A 13141-nucleotide genomic window follows, 5' to 3' on the forward strand; every position below is an offset into this window, starting at 1 on the left:
CACTGATTTAAAACTGCAGACTGACATGAATAGGTTTTACAGAGGTCTGAAACAATGGCTGAAGTCAAGTCAAAGCTGCTCACATGGTAACGCTTTATGAAATGTATCCTGATGTGTATTGTTTACCTTTTAAATAGTGTAATGTGTATTGTATTGCATTGTGTATTGTGAAATGTGTTGCCTCCTATGGACAGGTGTTGCAAATTAGCAGTTTTGCTATAACACTGAAAACGATGTATCTGGTTTGTCCAATGCAGTTGTTATTTCCATATCAAATAAACGAATAAATAAAAAATCCTTTTCTTTGGCTGTTTTACAACTTCCTTTGTCCCATTTTTGTCACTTTTCCAAAAAAAAAATTAACACTTTTTCTTGTTTTTTCAGATTTTTGCTCCTTTTGCCAAAAAATATCTCTTTTTGACACTTTTATTCAATTTTTGTCTATTTTTTAACCATTGTTAAGCACTTTTCATCCAAATATTCAACCTTTGGCAAAATAAATAGCACTTGTTTACTTTTTTCCTACATTTTGCCTCTTTTTGTTCCACATTTTGCTCATTTAAGCTACCTGTAACCATTTCATACCACCTGTTTCCTCTTTTTTGTCATTTTTTTTTGCCACTCTTGACTGTTTTTGGTCCATTTTAGTCACTTTTCACAATTTTCTTGCCACTATTTTGCCACTTTTGGACCATTTTTTACCACTTGTTATTCATTTTTCATCACTTTACTCATCACTGTTAACTCTTTGTTTACCTTAGTCAAATGGCTGGCTGTGATTGGCTGATCACCATTCAATCAATCTAACTGGATCAATACATTATCAACAATCAATTCCTCTGTAAAAAGTGAGGGAGATGATTTTTAGTTTTAATTAAAGTGGATGATGTAAAAAAGACAATTATTCTGAAATGTGTCGGTTTCTGAACCATTTTATTGTTGATGTAACAAAGATCTTAGAACTCTCACATTAACAAATAAATGACTTTGATCACCGTGCTTTCCTTTTGTTGTCATATTGGAATAGTTTTTGTAACGTTACACAATAGATGGATTCACTCAGAAAACAATATACAGATATATATATATATATATATTTATATTATTTATACAGTATATATATAATCTGCTGTGCTAAAAATATTGACCCCCAAAATATAACCTTTTTGTTTTAGTATTTATTACTAACACACAACTACAGAGATTACACTAAACTAGAAAAATAACTTTTTTTTTTAAAGAAATAAGTGAAATATCTTTTAAAATATAGTTTGTTTAAACAGATTGAAATATATATTGTTTAGTGCATGTTTAATAGTTTATTTCTTACTTTATTAATATAGTTTAAGTGAAGGCACAACACGTTTTTTTAAAGAAAAAAAACTTTATTCACATTGTTCCATTATTACAAGGTTTCAAACAGTTTTAAATTAAACTTTAGCCTCGAGGTGTGGAAATATATTAAAATGTGAATGACTATAAATAATAATAATAATAATAATAATAATAATAATAATAATAATAATAATAATAATAATAATGGTAAAAAATAAATACTTCAGGGTTTTAAAAAGTAAAAAGCCTAATTCAACATCTCTTTCTTTTTTAAAAAAAAAAAAACGTCACTTCCGGTACGTTTTTAGTGTGCTAGCACCATAGCAACAGCATAAAGCATGATTATTGTTTCCGAAACAAACAAATAGATCATATACATAAACTGAATAGATACTATATAAGTTAAGGATACATTTCTCACTAGTATCCTTTACTATTTCTCACAAAGAGAGGAAGACAGACAGGGGAGACGAACAAACATGAATGAGATGAACTGTGTGTGGAACATGTTGTGAGTGTGTGTAAGTTTGTAGTTATAGAAGTATGTATGTGATCTATTGTGGATGAAGTTGCTGATGAAAGTTCATTCATGTACCTTGAAGATGATGTCAGGGTTGGACCTGGAGGTGCTGTTTGAATCAATGCAGCAGGACGTGCCACCGTTGAGTTCTGTTGCGTTTCAACAGAGTGTAGCCCCTTCAGCCGTTCCAGGCGGTTCTGGCCTTCACAGCTGGGTTAGAGAATGGCTCGTGGCTTACCCCAATGGGTCACGGACCGGGCTTCTTTCGGCTGTTACGCACGTCACTAGATGCTGGATTCGTCCGAACCAAGCAGATGTTGATTCCAAAAACCTAACTGTTTCAACTAAAAATAAAATGAACTAAATGAAAAGGTGGGGAAGGGAAACGCGTTGAGCATGAAACGCCAGCGTCCCAAAACTGAAGTTAGGAGCGGCTTTCTTCCTTTTAAAAGCTTATCTTTGGGACTTGCCCCCCAAGAAGGAAACTTTGTTGATTGGTTTAAAGTTGCCAGCATCTCAGCTGGCTGCCCTTGGGTGTGTCTGGGGTGTGTGTTTATGTGAGACAATTTCTTTGTTCTCTCTTCTTCACTGGGACACATCTCAGAGAAGAGGCCTGGAAAGTGTCCTTCTGTGACATCTCACCACAGGGGGTCAGGGGTCAGTGGGACAGTTCTGTGATCTTACAGCATCCCAAAGGTATCTGTTTGTAAAGGAGTGAGAAGACGGATGTTCTTCCCCCATGTGGAGTCGTAAAAAGAGTTCGTACTGAATATTTCAAAGAGTTGAGTCAGTCTTTTCGGCTACGGTATTGGGTTCAAAGGCCGCATAGTGGGTTAGCTATGCACCTCAAAGTTGCGGGGGCAGTTATTGTGTAAACAGTTTGTGATAAAGAAACATACTCCTTGGTTGATTCCTGCTAGGAAAAGGGTCTTTAGGCTTGATGTGGTTTGGTTCCCTACACCCACATACAACACTTAAAAATAAAATGTACCACAATTATACTCAACATATTTTAATTCTTTTTTTTTTTAATTCAACTTTTATTTCATCACAATCCAAACACCAAATGTGAAGCTTCTTTAATAAAATGTTTCCTCCCACTGTTGAGAAACATACATGTTAGGTTGGATGGAGTGTGTAACCAACCTGGAGAAGTGAATGGTTGCAGAGAACCATTGAATCTATTGTTGGTGAGACTTCATCATGACACTGATCATTCACTTTGATTGACAGGACAGATGATCAGAGGTGCTGAGTTTTTACCACCATGGTTTAAACTGGGACTAAAGTATGGGTGTAGTTTATGAGTGAAGCAGCAGTGAGTGAAGGAGTAGATCAGAGCTGCTGCATCTACATCATAAAAGGAGACCACACCCTCCTCATAGTCCACAAACACACCCACCTTCTCAGGAACACACTTCAGATGAAGAATGACTGAAGGATCTTCACATGCTGCATACACATTTCCATCTCTGAGGATCACAGTCCATAAACCATTCTTAGGAGTCAGAGTAATATATCCCTTCCTGTTGATAGATTCTTTAACCACTCCTAAATCCCAGTCAGTTTTTCCTTTAACCTGAACCTCAAAGTAAAATCTACCTGAACTGAAATTCTGCTTCCCTAAAACATTAATATAGTTAGAAAATCTCTTTGGATTATCTGGAAGGTTCTTCCACACATCACTGCAGTAAACTTGTTTTCCATCATCAGACAGGACAAGGTAAAGATTAGCTGTAGGAGGATCAAGAGTCACATCTACTGCAAACTGCTGCAGCCTCTTCATCTCAAACATCTTTATCATCATCATCTCGTCACTGAGTGTGTCCTCCAGCTGAGCTACAGCTCTCAGCACAGTTCCTTCATATGATGATGGATGGACCATGACCTCTGTCCAGTCCTTGGTGGCTGGAGGAGGTGGTCTTCAGAGTGGGAGAGCTGCTCCACCTCAGAGCTTCTCTTCATCAGCTCAGAGATTTCTTCCTCCAGCTCTTTGATCAAACATTCAGCCTCTCTCTCTTCTGTTTCCTGTTGCTCCTCCATCAGCTCCATCAGCTCCTTCAGGCCTCTCTCAACAAGCTCCATCAAAGCAGTGAACATCTCCACACCTTCAGCTTTCGCTCTGTCTGCTGCTTCCTTCCTGATCCTCACTGACTCTCTGATCTCCTCCAGCTTCTCTCGTCTCTTTTGGATCATCTGCTGAAGATAAACTTTCTTTTCTTCAAACAGATATTCTCCCAGAGGGACTAACTGGTGACTCCTGTGCTCCAAAACAGAACACATCAAGCAGACACGTGTCTGATCGCTCTGACAGAACAGCTCTAAAGGTTTGCTGTGCTTTGGACACATCCTGGATTCCAGGTTCTCCACAGGCTCCACCAGCTGATGTCTTCTCAGGCCTGATGCTGTCAGATGAGGCTCCAGGTGAGTCTCACAGTAGGAGACCCCACAGTCCAGGCAGGACTTCAGGGCCTTCACTTTGGTTCCAGTGCAGACGTCACAGGGAACTTCTCCTGGTGCTGCTGCTTTCTTCTCAGATTCACGTCTGAACTGAGAAACCATCTCACGCATCATAATATTGACCTTCAGCTGAGGTTTAGTGCTGAACACCTGATTACACACGGGACACCTGCTGGTGGTACTGTTGTCCCAGTGTGTGCTGATGCATGTTTTGCAGAAGTTGTGTCCACATGGTGTGGTGACTGGATCAGTGAGCACCTCCAGACAGATGGAGCACAGGAAGTGATGTTCAGACGTCCCACTGCAGGCAGAAGACATGTCCACAAACTGAGGGACAGAGACAAGCAGCACATTAACAGGACACTCTCATTGTTGTGGAACGTTCCTTTACTAATGTTTCTGAGTCCATCTCACTGAGATCACCTCTAGTATTTAGCATTGATTCAGTCCTCCTGTAGTCAATCAATCAATCAATCAATCTTTATTTGTATAGCGCCAAATCATAACCAATGGTATCTCAAGGCACTTTACAGTAGAGCAGTCTTAAGGACGGACTCTTCATTTTATGGATACACACATTTGCATATATACGTATATACACATACAGTAGTAATGTGGACAGTCGGCTGTGCCTCAGCAGCTGAATGTAAAAGTGCAATAGTTTAAATGTTTAAGGTTCAAATTAGTTCTAAAGTTCTCTCATATTAACACTGGAATTTTTCTATATTATATGTTAGATTTTTTGCGCATTTTATTTTAATGTACAATCTTTTTTCTTTAAAATAACCAATATATTGTGTAATAACAGACTGAAGTTTAACATAGCACAAACCTTTAAAGTCTGCATGGACCACACACTACATTTTACAGTGATTTTGTTTGGGAAAACAAATTAAACTAATTATCTGCCTCAAATGTAACTTATAAATACACGTCATTTCTGTGCAACTTGTGATTGAAATTCACAAGTTGTGATTAATCGTGATTATTTAGTCAGATTTGCAATTGATTGGTTATTTTTTTAATCCTTTGACAGCTAATTTATATTAAAAAAAAAATCGTTCCCCATTAGCAGTAGAGACCTTTCTTAGATTATATCACACATCACATGACTTTTAGTGGTGGGTGGTAGATGATGGAAACCAATGGCAAACTTTTTTTTCAAAATGAACATTACATTTATATCAAACCTCATTTGGACTTGATAAAATGAAAGTTAAAGATATGGAAAACGTCACGTCACCAATTCTAAACTTTAGTTCAAGTTATCTTCAATGTTCCTCAAATAAAGATATCTATGTAGTTGTAGATATCTGAGAAGATGTTTGGACTTGGCAGAAGTAGAAAGTTGTTATTCTGTTTGTTTTATTCATTTTTATATTAACTAGTCACATTTCCTGAGATGCATTTGCCGTTTGCTAAAAAGCAAGTGTTGATTGTCTAAAAAAGGAAACAAATGGTTCATTCATTCCTAAGTCAAATATGTTAGTTTCTCATGTATAAATATAATTTCTCTCTAACTAAAAAAATATGTTAATCTGTGGAATTTTCAGTAGAATAAGGGATTACACAAATATTCAATAGCTACAGCCTTGAAACATATTGTAGACAATTATATATAACATGTTTGACGTGAATCCCTGTTTTAAATGTTAACAAAATGAGCTAAATGCTAAAAACAGCTAGAAAATTGTCACTTACCTTTAACATTAGACGTCCTATAATTAAGCCCTTCAATGTTTAAAGGTGTTCCCATAAAAAGCAGCAGAGCAGCAATCCGTCACTTCCTTTCAGCAGCTCAATTCCAATGTTTCCTCAGTTTACAATTTATATCTTGGAATAAAACAAAGTAATGATCACATGTTAAATGTGTCACATTAAAATTAATAAATACTTGTTCCTGTTGATTTGAGGCCAGTGAAATATGGGCCTGTCATAATACGTAATAATAATAATAATAATAATATGTAGCTTTACATGCAGTGAGACATTCCGTTATAGTTTCTGATGTATATATTATATGCCGCTAACACACACACACACACACACTGTATATAATGATTCAATTCAGACTTAATGTTAAATGTTAAAATGAACAAATTTAAAATGAGCTTTTATGACAAAGTTGTTCTAAAGATCGTTCAATATCAGCTCATTCACACAAGATTATTATTAAATATGCAAACACATTTAGATTAAAACAAGCAGTATTTACTCACTGGATTGTGGGAAATTACAAAATTAGTCATTAAAGTTGACATTATTAGAAACTCACTTTGGTCTCAAACGTTGCTCACTGATGACATCTGCTGGTCAACGTTAATCTATATTATTAAAGCTACTTTAGTCGTTTCTGACGGTGCACGAGGAGATTCTGTAGAATGGTGGAGATTGTGCAGCTTTCATCTTTGCCTGAGTTGACATGACAAAGTGTCAACATTGAGCTTTCATCTTAGCCTGAGTTGCCATGACAACCTGTCAACATTGAGCTTCCATTTTAGCCTGAGTTGCCATGACAACCTGTCAACATTGATCTGTTCGAAGCTGCCTTTTGTGATTAAATGTGTGTCAAATTAACATAGGAAGATCAAATATATTAAATTAAATAATGCAAACACATTTTACTCCTCATAGTGGATATACTGTATGTATGGACTGTTACATCAGGCATAATTACTACCAATGAGGGAGCGTCTTATACAACAATAGAAAACTAATGAACTTTTTACTCACCAGGGGGCGCTGTTGGCCAAAAACTTACATATAAGTCGCTTCATTGTATAAGTCACAGAGGTGTAAAAAGTACTGATATATCCTCAAGTACAAGGACAAGTAAGTCACACATAAAATACTCAAGTACAAGTAAAAAAGTAGCTCAATTAAATAGTACTCAAAGTCAAAGTTACTAGTTACTTTCACCCCCACAGTTATTGTTGGTTCTCTTACAGACAGTAAACATATCATGTAGAAACCAAAAAAGGAAAAAAAAATGAAATCTTCCACAATTGGAATCTAATTTTTTTTCCACAAAGGCATCTGTATTAAAATCAAGGTTTGTCAAAATGTAAATTAAAAAAAAAATAAATAAATAATGGCCGTCTGCTGGGCGTGGGCCTTGGCTCCTCTGCTGGGGTCCCGGGCGGGGGGCTCTCTGGGCCCTCCCCTCGGGGGGTTGGATGCTTGGTTGTGGGTGGGTGGAGGGGGCGGGATGCTGGCGGGGGCCCTTGGGGTTGGGGTCGGTGGCGGGATGCGCTGGGTGCTCGGCTGCTTGGGGCTTCTTCGGATGTGTGTTTGTGGGGGCGGTGGCTGCCTCTCGGCCTGGGATCTTGGGGGCGTCTGGGGCGTTGCTCGGCCATGGGGGGGTGGCCTGGGGTTCCCTGGTCCCCACTCTTTCTGCTGGCCTGGCTGCATCTGCAGGCCCGGGGCAGTTCCTGGGTTTGCAATAGCGGTTTTTGCACATATACTGGTATATGATGCACTGGCACGCCTTGGGTTGTGGGATAAAACTCATACTGGGCTTAATTTTAGACACGTTAATCCCAAATACCTGCTTTAGGTACTACCACTCACTCATTCCCCTTGTCCACAGCCACCACCATTATAGCTAAGCTTCACACTTGTCACTATACTGACTTGATTATGCAACATAATAAGCACAATATATTCTACAACTTCACATCTCACCCTCACTGTAAAACAATCTATTCTTCCCCACCCTTTCTATTTCCTACCTTGAGTCTCTCCTCCCTGCTCCCTTTCCCCTCCCCTTCCCTTTCCACTTAGTTGTAACACTGCTCTCCCTTTTTATATCCTCCCTATAATAAAAGATTTCTTGCCCTTCCTTAGGGAGGGCTGGTGATGGTCACAATTAAGCAATAAAATAAATCAATTTATTTTATTGCAATAACCTAACATGCATTGCTGTCTCATAATGATTGCACTTCTTGTAGTGTTGACCTTTGACAGCATGTGCAGACAAGTTAAAGAAAAAGAAAAACTTTATCAGTGAACCTGCAGCGTAATTACTCTAAAATAGTACACAACCATCAGGTAATCTTAGATTTATGAAAATCAAACAGTTATAGTCCGATAGATGCGGCAACTCTAGCTTCAGATTGCTGTGTAGCAGTGGAGCCTCGTACCAGTGGTGTCCGCCAGAGGAGGAGACATAAGCGGTGTGATCGGAAACACGTACTGTACGCGTGCACACACAAACCAGGGTAGATGGTCTTTAAATCCTTAAAAAGGTAAAGTATTAAATGTGATGTAGCCAAATCTAAGGCCTTAAAAACTTTACATTTGAGAAAAATGGGATTAAATTAGAGAAATTGTAGCATTAAATATTGTGGTACGTCTCAGTGCCTGTGCTCTGAAGTGATGTGGACTTTAAACACTCTCTGGTCTCTGATCATCACTGTGACAATTCTAATAATGTCAGCAACACAATATTTTAATATAGAATAGAAATACTTTATTAAGCCTGATATAAATTAATTTTCTCAGCTGCTAAAAACATAATTCCAGTGTTTGTCAAACACATACACACAGGTTTCTAGGTTACCATAGCAAATAGGCTGAGCTCAGAAATGATATATTATTTGTTAGTAGTTAGTTCGTTGACTTAACTGGAACTTATTAACACTACATGGTTAAATTGCAATAAATGGGCTCAGTTTTGGAGCCAAATGTTGTTTTTTTGATAAATAAAAGCCAAAGGATACCAATGTTCAGATGTTATAATTTTCAATAAAGCAAAAGAAAATGCTTCAAAGTCACTGAGAGATATTTTTTTTTAGAAAAAGCCTGTTTTTTTTAGCTTTTTGCTCTGAAACTGGTGATTTGTGTAAAACTTGCTCTATTCAACGGCTGATTACAGAAGAAAACCACTGGCCCAGTGCACACGTTCAGAAGCTGATCGAGAAGCTCTGTGCGCTCTCACTCAACCACATCACCGTGGTTACCAACATGTCACCAGATCAAGTGCAAAGTAATGAACTTGTGAGGTTACTTAGTGCAGGAAGTATATTTATCACCTTTAACATTTAACATCCCTTTTATTGTGAAAATCTGGTAAAACTGTGTAAATAGTTCTCAGGAAGTTATTTTTTTGTTTTCCCGTTTTCTGCAAACTTGGAAAATCAGAGACTATGTGTTGTTATCATTGTCTTGAAGGGAAGGTCGGTACTATGCCAACAAAGTGTTCTGTAACCACGTACAGGAACAGCACAATTTCACTGAGCATAGGTAAACAATCCAGACTATAGGTGTCAAACGTGCTGGGGCACGGAAGCCCTAGTTAGTCCAGTGTCCAGAACCTCTGCCTTTCACTGGAGAAACAGAGACTCAAATATTAAACCTATGTTTGTATTTTATTATAAAACATCAATCAGAAATGCTGAAAACATGAAACAACAATATTATGTATGTGAACTATATTACACGCACTAAAACTAAAATATAACAAAATTACTGAAGAATATAACAAATTGTCAACTTAACAACATTCAGCAAAAGCTCTTTTGCTGGTAACTATTGTAACATTCTGTTTGGAAGAAATGGAAGCTTTAGGTTCTAAAATGCTTTGATCTTTGAAGTTCTAAAATGCTTTGATCTTCAAGGTTCTAAAATGCTTTGATCTAAGTTCTAAGATGCTTTGTTCTTCACATGATCTTCATTGTCACAACAGTAAGCAAACATTTCACAAAGTCCTTGGACTCAGTGAATTTACTTTATCTCTGTCACTCTGACAACAGCAATAATTTTGATCTAATGATGGAAGTGCATCAGTTCAATGTAAAGAGTCTGGAACAAACATGCTTTGATGTCCTTAAGGATCATCTCTGTACAGAAAACTGCGTTGGGCTGTGGCAGTTTGCAAAATCCTGGAATATTCACATTTTGTTTCAACTGAAGTATGAGGCCTTTCACTTTATCTGTGAGAATTTTGAGGAGGTTTCACTCTGTGAAGAGTTTTTGCAGCTTGCGGTGCAGGAGCTGGCTGATATCCTGGGTCAGGATGACCTTACTGTGACCCAGGAGATCACAGTTTATCAAAGTGTTTTAAGGTGGATAAACCACATGCCTGAGGAACGACAGGGAAACATTTCTACTCTGTTACCAATGGTACGACTGGGGCTGATGGACAAAAGTTACATCACAGACAATGTGCTTAACAATGATGTGGTAAAAACAAACCCTGAGTCCCACCTCTTGGTCTCTGATACCCTTAAAGTCATGTCTCAACCTTCGTTACTCTGCTCTGAGTCTGGGATCAACAACACCTTGTTTTGCCGTCGCTTGCCAAATGCCGTCTTACTGATGTTTAAATTATTTTCTAAGACCATAGAGGCCTTTGACTACAGAACTAACAGCTGGATCACAGTTCACACTCATCCTAGTCTGGAGGATACCATGACTCACTTATTCTTCTACAGCACTGTCTTCCTTGGTAGATGCTTCTACATTGTGGGTAGTGGTTTAAGTTGGTCCGACCCCTTTAACAGAGTGTGGAGGTTTAACCTAGTCACACACACTTGGCAGGAGATGTCACCAATGCAGGAGTCACGGCGCTGTGTGAGTGTTGCTGTGCTAAAAGGATGCATCTACGCTATGGGAGACTGCAGGGATGATGATGGAACCTCACGAAGAACTGCTGAACGCTACCAGCCTGACATCAACCAGTGGACGTTCATTGCATCAATGAATGAAGGGAGGATCAGCGCCAGCTGCACCACACTGAACAACAAGATTTACATATGTGGAGGATGGAATAACTATAGAGTACTGAATACTGCTGAGTATTACAACCCAGACACCAACCAGTGGACACTGATCACACCTATGGGAACACCTCGCTATAGACTTGGAGTCGTTGCATATATGGGCCACATTTTTGCAGTTGGAGGAAGCGATGGGTCCAGAGATCTGAGGTCTGCTGAGGCTTATGACCCAGTGACCAACACCTGGTACGATGTCCCTGAAATGGTCCACACACACAGTTACTGTGACATTGCAGTGATGAACAAGCAGATCTTTGTTGTCTCTTGTAGCACAGGAAAAATTGTTGAGTGCTATGACTACACTACAAATACTTGGTCTGTGGTATTTTCTGGCATAGACCACTGCAATGTGTGGGTGAGATGCTGTGTGATTTCTGGACTTCCCAACATGGCTGAGTACTGTTCACCTCATATACCCATCATACCCAGGACACAGGTCTAAAATAAGTCTAAACTAGATACTGAGATGGAGCAAATGTTATTTTCCATGATCCTAACTGGGAGTGTAACCTGCTCTGACCAGGTCTGTGTGTATCAATAAAAGTGTTTAAAGACAATAGAAGAACTAGTGTGTGAATAAATGGATCAGTTCATGTCTCAGCTCAGATGGGATGGTTTTAATCAGCCTGGATCAACCTGAGTTGGTGATGATCTGTCCAAACCTCTGGTTTGGTCCAAACCTAAAGCTAATAAATGATTGCTAATCAGGAAATGTCCAAATGAAGCTCTGTGATGATGGGCTTTTATTGTTAGACACGTTGTCCTAACCAACAGGACAGAGGAGTTCATCTGTTGACCAATATCATAGTTAAAGCCTTTGCTGCAAATTAGGATAGATAAAATATTAAAAAAAACACTACATTTGAGGAGAATTCTTAAAACAAGAGACATTATCTGTCCATGCAGCAAGTTAAATTTACTAAATCAGAAGTCTTGAAAAAAAATGTTAAATCTTAAAATAAGAAGATCCTGATAAATATTCTAAAGGGTTAAAATAAGCAGAAATTGATGATTATTAGACTAAACTACCTAAAATCAAACTTCCTGCAGCACAATAAGTGAAATATACTGACTATAAACAAATCATTCTTGATAATTTATTTATTTATGTATTTTTTTAATTTTGGCAAATAAAAGCTTCAGAACAAGAATAAAACAACTAATCTAAGTAAAAAATGACTCATTATTAATGAAAAATAACTAAACTGTTTCTTGATACAAGTTGACTCATCTTGAAAAAAACTTAAATATATATTAAAACTAAAACCAAAACATTAAAACCAGTTTTTGTTCTTAGAATAAACATCTTATCAGAATCACAACCAGGAGTATGAGTACCATCAACATTTATTAACAGTATGAACCGTACACCAGAAACAGTGGTTGCTGCACACTTTTTATGTCAAATTTAAGACAATTTAAGACTTTTTTTTAAAGCAAAACAAACAGCAATGAACAAAACACATAATATGCTGCTGTATAAAGTGCTGTGATTTGTCACGTGAAGAAGGCAAAAACAAAATGATCAAACATTTGTGCAACACTACAATGTAAAGTATTCAAACATGTCTCAGTTCAAGTGCCATCTAACATGTGAGACCTAAGGACACTGAGGGAAAACTTGTGGCGTAGCTAGCCAAGTCAGGCACAAAACAACTTATTCAAAGGCTTTGCAAACAAAAACAAACACAACAGACCTGACAAAATGCTGCTTGACATTCACCTATTTTTCAACCAATGATTTCCATTCAGCGATTGCTTTCCTATATGTGCTAGTAGCATCTTGATCATGGATGGCATCACCAATGACCTCGGTTTGAATGACAGAGAGGACCGTGGCAACACACTTTGGGTGTGTTAAGTGCAGAGTGTAGTAGTATGCCATCAAGTGGCAGCACGTGGTGACGTGCTGACGTGGTGACGTATCGATCATTTCCTGTTTACGCTCTACCGCTGCTTGCAGCGCTCTACTACTGTGTTCTGCTAACTCTAATCAAACTTGTTGTCATTGATATTTTAGCCTTAAAAACACTTATTTTAATTTTTT

General features: G+C 38.0%; 1 pseudogene; it reads right to left on the reverse strand.

Annotated features, from left to right (window-relative positions):
• Nucleotides 1–2963: 2963 nt before the first annotated feature.
• Nucleotides 2964–6843, reverse strand: LOC114460598 (E3 ubiquitin-protein ligase TRIM21-like; annotated as a pseudogene).
• Between the last annotated feature and the right edge of the window lie 6298 nt (nucleotides 6844–13141).

Source organism: Gouania willdenowi, unplaced genomic scaffold, assembly GCF_900634775.1.
Source record: "Gouania willdenowi unplaced genomic scaffold, fGouWil2.1 scaffold_54_arrow_ctg1, whole genome shotgun sequence".
In the NCBI taxonomy this organism is placed as follows: domain Eukaryota; kingdom Metazoa; phylum Chordata; class Actinopteri; order Blenniiformes; family Gobiesocidae; genus Gouania; species Gouania willdenowi.